The 5,788-nt window shown below is 44.9% G+C and overlaps 1 long non-coding RNA gene across 1 annotated transcript; it reads left to right on the top strand.

The window, feature by feature from the left end:
• Window positions 1-862: 862 nt before the first annotated feature.
• LOC119337315 lies at window positions 863-1,911 on the top strand. The gene is made up of 3 exons (XR_005163182.1): window positions 863-891; window positions 975-1,014; window positions 1,682-1,911. It is a non-coding gene; the product is annotated as an uncharacterized LOC119337315 (long non-coding RNA).
• Window positions 1,912-5,788: the final 3,877 nt, after the last annotated feature.

Raw genomic sequence — 5,788 nt, 5'->3', positions numbered from 1 at the left:
TGACAACGGTGGCGGCGCAAGCCAGTGGGATGGGAGAGGGATAAGGCGTTGTCACCGCCCGCCTTAAACTGGACGAGGACCGGGTCAAGTCTTCTCTCTCTCTCTCTCTCTCTCTCTCTATGCGGTGCGTGCCCTAGATAACAGGTGTTGGAGCTGGACTGGGCCAAGTCTCGGTCCGCTCGGTTAGCCCGGTTAAAAACAGGAACGGACCGAAGCTTTATCAGGCCTGATTCCTGAGCTCGGACCGACCAGCTTTTTTAACTGTCCAGGACCGTATGGTCCGGTCCTTAATGGGCTGCGAGCCGGGCCAAAAGCCCGCTCGTCACGTCCAGGCTGACAGCCAGACCAGATCCACTGCCACCGGCCATCCTCCTCCCCGTCCCCATCCCCACGAACGAGCACCGCGGCAGCGTCCACAAGCCATCCCATGGACGCCGCGCTGCTCCCCTTCGATCTCCCTTCCTCGCCGGTTGCATGAGGTAGAGGTCGCCGAGGCGCAAGGCATCCACCGCACCTGTAGGCTCCGACAACCACCGCGTCAAGGTCGCCCTACCCCGTGATGGCCTCCGCGTCCGCCCACGTCCTCTAGCCGAGGTGGCTAACCAGGTGCTCGACCCGATCCGGCTCCGTCGCCGTCGGCCCCATCGCGAGCTCGAGGAGCAGGAGGAGGAGGAGGCTCTCCTCCGCCGTCCACCACCACCAGCACCGCAGGACCAAGCCCTCCACGTCCTCGGCTAGCTGCTGCTACCCTCCACCTCGAGATCGACCTCCGCCACCCAGTTGTCCTCGAGATCGATGTCCCCATGCTCGTGGGGCTCCGACGACGGCACCAGCGTCCCCTCCCCTCCCCTCGCCGTCCCCAGCCAGTAGCACCCAAGACCTTGCCTTTCGGTGGGTGTTTTTTTCTCTCTGTCAATATCAATTTGTGATTTATTTTTGCCATGATGCTGACATGGTGGCTTGCTTCGTGGTAGGTGATCCAGTCGCTAATGATTGTAGCTCCTGCTTGATGAGGTAGGATCTTGAGATGCTCTCAATCTATGTGGTTCGGGTTGCATGAATCCATCTCTGCCATGAACTTTACTGTCATTTATATGCGTGCCTGCCTTCCTGCAATTTTGTTGAACTGGATGCCGGTACTGTTGTTCTATCATTATGTGCTTGACAGTGGAACCCAGTCATTTCGGATTGTATGAAAAAAAAGAACTCATGTTTGAATGTCCAGAACATGTAAATATGCCACTGCGCGACTAGATCATACTCTCTCTATAAAGAAATATAAGAGCGTTCAGATCACTACTTTAGTGATCCAAATGCTCTTATATTTCTTTACAAAGGGAGTACATGATTTGGTTTAAATTGTGACATGTTGCTGATGTCACCGTACTAGATTACTAGATACTCTTGCCTTGTGTTCATCCACATGCCTATAGAAAGACATGAAAACATTACTTTATATGCCATGGTTGACGATGTTGGATCTTGAGGTGCTCCAGATTGATCTATGTGGTTGATGCACAATTGTTGGAAGAAGTGAAATAGTTCTGTTATGTATTTGTTAACTGAGGCATATCAATCTTGATCTGGGTTTTTTCTGCTCTTCTGTGTGCTCCTTGTGAGATAATAAGCTAGATGTTCTAGATGTAGCATGGAGTAACTAAATTTACTTTTTGATGTTCAGATAGATGTAGCGAGGTGGCTGACCAGGTGCTCGACTGGATCCGGCACCATCGACGTTGTTCCCCATTGCGAGCTTGAGGAGGCTCTTCCCCGTTGTCCACCACCACCAAAACACTGCAGCAACTTACCCTCCACCACCCCGCTGTCACCATCAACGTTCCCATGCTGGTGGGGCTTGGGTCCGACGATGGCACCTGCGTCCCCTTCCTCGTCGTCCCTGGCCAGAAGCTTCAAGAATTTGCCTTCTGGTGGGTGCTCCTCTATTTTTTTTGTCAATATCCATTCGTGATTGATTTTTGCCATGATGGTGACATTGTGGCTTAGTGTTAGGTGATTTGGTTGCTCAGTAGTTAATGAGGTAGAATCTTGAGATGCTCTAGATTGATCTATGTGGTTGAGGTTGCATGAATCCATCTTTGTGCTGAACTTTACTGTTCTGCGTGTGCGGCTTCTTTATATCAATGCGTTTTACTTGAATTCGATGCTTACTGTTGTTCTATCATCATGCTTGACAGTGGAACCTGGGAAATAAAAGGACCAGTGTTTGAATGTCCAGAACATGTAAAGATGCTAGTATGCGGTTAGATCTTACATGATTTGGTTTAATTTGTGATACATCGATAATGTCTCTGTACTAGATTACTATATATTTTAATAATTTCAGATAATAGTGCATGGTTAATTTTTTTGACCTGTATACATCCACATGCCTATAGAAAGTTGGTTGGTTTCTACCAAGACATAAAAACATTACTGTATATGAAAACTGATTGTCCCGTATTAGTGTGCATTAGTTGCTATGACGAGGTAGGATCTTGAGATTCTTAATGTGGTTCTGGTTGCATGAAACCATCTCTGCAATTTTGTTGAACTGAATGGATGTTGCTACTGTAGTTCTATCATTATGCTTGACAGTGGAATTCAGTCATTTAGGATTGTAAGGAAAAATAGAAGCACTGATGTTTGAATGTCCAGAACATGTAAATATGCCACTGCGTGACTAGATCGTACATGATTCGGTTTAATCTGTGATAAGTTGCTGATGTCACTTTACTAGATCACTACAGTAGATATTTATAATAGTGCATGGTTAAAATTCCTAACTTGTACACATCCACATGCCTATAGAAAGTTGTTCAATTTCAATGAAGGCATGGACACATTACTGTATATGACAACTGTATATGCCATGGTTGCTAGTGATTGTAGCTCACTGGTTGATAAGGTTAGATCTTGAGATGCTCCACTGTTCTGCGTGTGCAACTTCTTTATATGCGTGCATTTTTTTGTTAAACTTGATGCTGCTACTATTGTTTTATCATGATGCTTGACAGTGGAAAATAAAAGCACTAGAGTTTGAATGTCCAGATCATGTAAACATGCTAGTGTGTGATTAGATCATACATGATTTGCTCTAATTTGTGACACGTTGATGTCCCTGTACTAGATTATGAGATATTTTAATAATTCAGGATCATACTTCATGGTTTAAATTCCTGCCTTGTATACATCTACATGCCCATAGAAAGTTGGTTGATTTCTACCAAGACATGAAAATATTTATGTATATGAGAACTATTTGTTACGTATCAGTGTGCATTTGTCGCTCTAGTACCGCCTGGTGGGCTACAATACCACTGTTTGTCCACATAGGCTTGCTGTTCAACTGAATGAATTCAGATAATTTGACGACTTCATTTAAAAAAAAAGATGGTCCTGCTCTGCCCTAGATTATTGTTACTACCTGGAAAAACAAAATGATGATTCTATGGCTCGGTGGACTACATTGTTATGCTCCTATGCTTGCTTTGCATCTGCTTGAACCTATGTTGCAACTGTTTGTAGTGATGAGCTACCCCTCCAACTTCACCCAACACCAGGCCAACCTTAAGGCAGATAATTGATGTCTACAGTCCATTTGAGATTCTTCTTTGGCTATGGCATAGGTAACCGCTGGCTCCTCTCCTTTGCTATCTCTCGTGCTATCATTTGTGCCACATTTGTGCTTGCACTTGGCCCTCAAGTGCTAAGTTAGCTCTAAAGTTCTTTTGTATCTTCTAGTGACTAGTTATATGATTGATTGCTTGCTACCTACTAGGGCTATTTTTCCTTTGTATACATCAGCGTACTTATAGAAAGTTGGCTATTTCCCCCCAGCCAGCAGCTCCCAAGACTTTGCCTTTCGCTGGGTGTTTTTCTTCTCTGTCAATATACATTTGTGATTGATTTTTGCCATGATGGTAACATGGTGGCCTAGTGGCGGGTGATTTGATTGCTAATGATTGTAGCTCACTCGTTGATGATGTAGGATCTTGAGATGCTCCTGATCGATCTATCTGATTGAGGTTGCATGAAACCATCTCTGTGATGAACTAGTTGATGATTTGTGATGAACTTTACTGTTCTAAGTGTGCAACATCTTTATATGCATGCATTTTTTGTTAAACTGGATACTGCTACTCTTGTTCTATCATCATGCTTGACAGTGGAAAATAAGAGCACCATTGTTTGAATGTCCAGAACATGTAAACATGCTAGTGTGTGATTAGATCATACATGATTTCCTTTAATTTGTGATACATTGTTGATGTCCCTGTACTAGATTACTACATATTTTAACAATTTAGGATCATACTGCATGGTTAAAATTCCTGCCTTGTATACATCCACATGCCCATAGAAAGTTGGTTCATTTCTACCAAGACATGAAAACATTACTGTGCATGACAACTATTTGTATCATAACGAAGCCACCAAGAGGTATAATGTGTAGACAAACTATGTGGTCTTAACTTGTAAATACAGAGGATTATTGTTAGGATAGAACCATATATTTATGTCTATTATTTGCTGCTTTAAGTTGTATGCATAGCTGCACAACACATTTTCCTGCTCCTATGCTTGATTTGCATCCACTTGAACCTATGTTGGAACTATTTGCAGTGATGAGCAACCCCTCAAACTTCGTCCAACATCAGGTCAACCTTCAACACAGATCATTGATGTCGACACTCATTTGAGATTCTTCTTTAGCTCCGGCATAGGTAAGCACTTGTTCCTATCCTATAATCTCGCTCATGTTATCATAACATAGCAAATTGCTCAATACAACCTCAAGGTTTGTTGAGTTTGAAAATTCGTCCATGTGTCACTACTCACTAACATGTGGTCTGAGGTCCACTTGTAAACCAAAATATGATGATTTCCTAATTCTACTTGGAGCAATCCTTATAGTTCCGAGATAATTTTCTCGTCCTTAAAAGCTTTGAAATCTTCTTGGTCAAGTTAGTTTTCATGATAAAACATTCTATCAGAAGAGAGCTTCCGATGATAAACAACATTTATCCAACCCACCAGTTCCGACATTGAGCAGCACCATAAAGCTTACCGATAGTGTTATGAAAAACACCAAATTGTGCCTCCTTGATTGTCTACAACAACAACGAAAAAATAAAATTGCATCACGTACAGAAGAGACGTGCCAGGCAGCACTTGAACTCGGAGAGGTTGCCCTTGAACGCGTTCATAATCTGCAAAACATCCATCTGACGAGCAGCAGAAGCCATCTCCATCAGAAATTCCCTATCCATACCTAAGCTGCACGAACGAGAGGGGAGGGCCGTGGCAGCCACGGCTCTGGGACGGGATGAGGACCTTCGTCTGGGACCAGTGGGAGACAGCGATGGGAGCGGACGCGGGCGCCACGGAGGATGCGGCGGCGAGCTCACACCGGACAGCGGCGTGGCTGGCCGCCTGTGGCGGTGGGGAGGGAGAGTGGGAGGAGAATGGTCGGAGCACGCGCGTGGGCGGTAGCTGGGGCGTGCATGATTTAACTGCGGTGGCGGCAGTGGCGGTAGGGCTGATGGATAAGTCTGTGTATTAGGGTCCTTGTGGGGCTGCAGCACATGGTCCTTGTGGCAGTTAGGAGGATAAAGTCCTCGACCATCAAGGACTGGCTGTTAGGATAGAGTTCTGTTCTTGACCATCAAGGACTGTCAGTTAGCATCTTAGACTAGCATCTTAGACTAGCATCTTGGACTGGCATCTTGGCAGCATCTTAGCATATGCCTTGGCTGGCTAGCAGCCTATAAATATGTATCCCCAACCC

Source organism: Triticum dicoccoides, chromosome 7B, assembly GCF_002162155.2.
Source record: "Triticum dicoccoides isolate Atlit2015 ecotype Zavitan chromosome 7B, WEW_v2.0, whole genome shotgun sequence".
NCBI lineage: Eukaryota > Viridiplantae > Streptophyta > Magnoliopsida > Poales > Poaceae > Triticum > Triticum dicoccoides.
The sequence above is the reverse complement of the archived record's forward strand: the minus strand, read 5'-3'. Positions and strand labels throughout refer to the sequence as shown.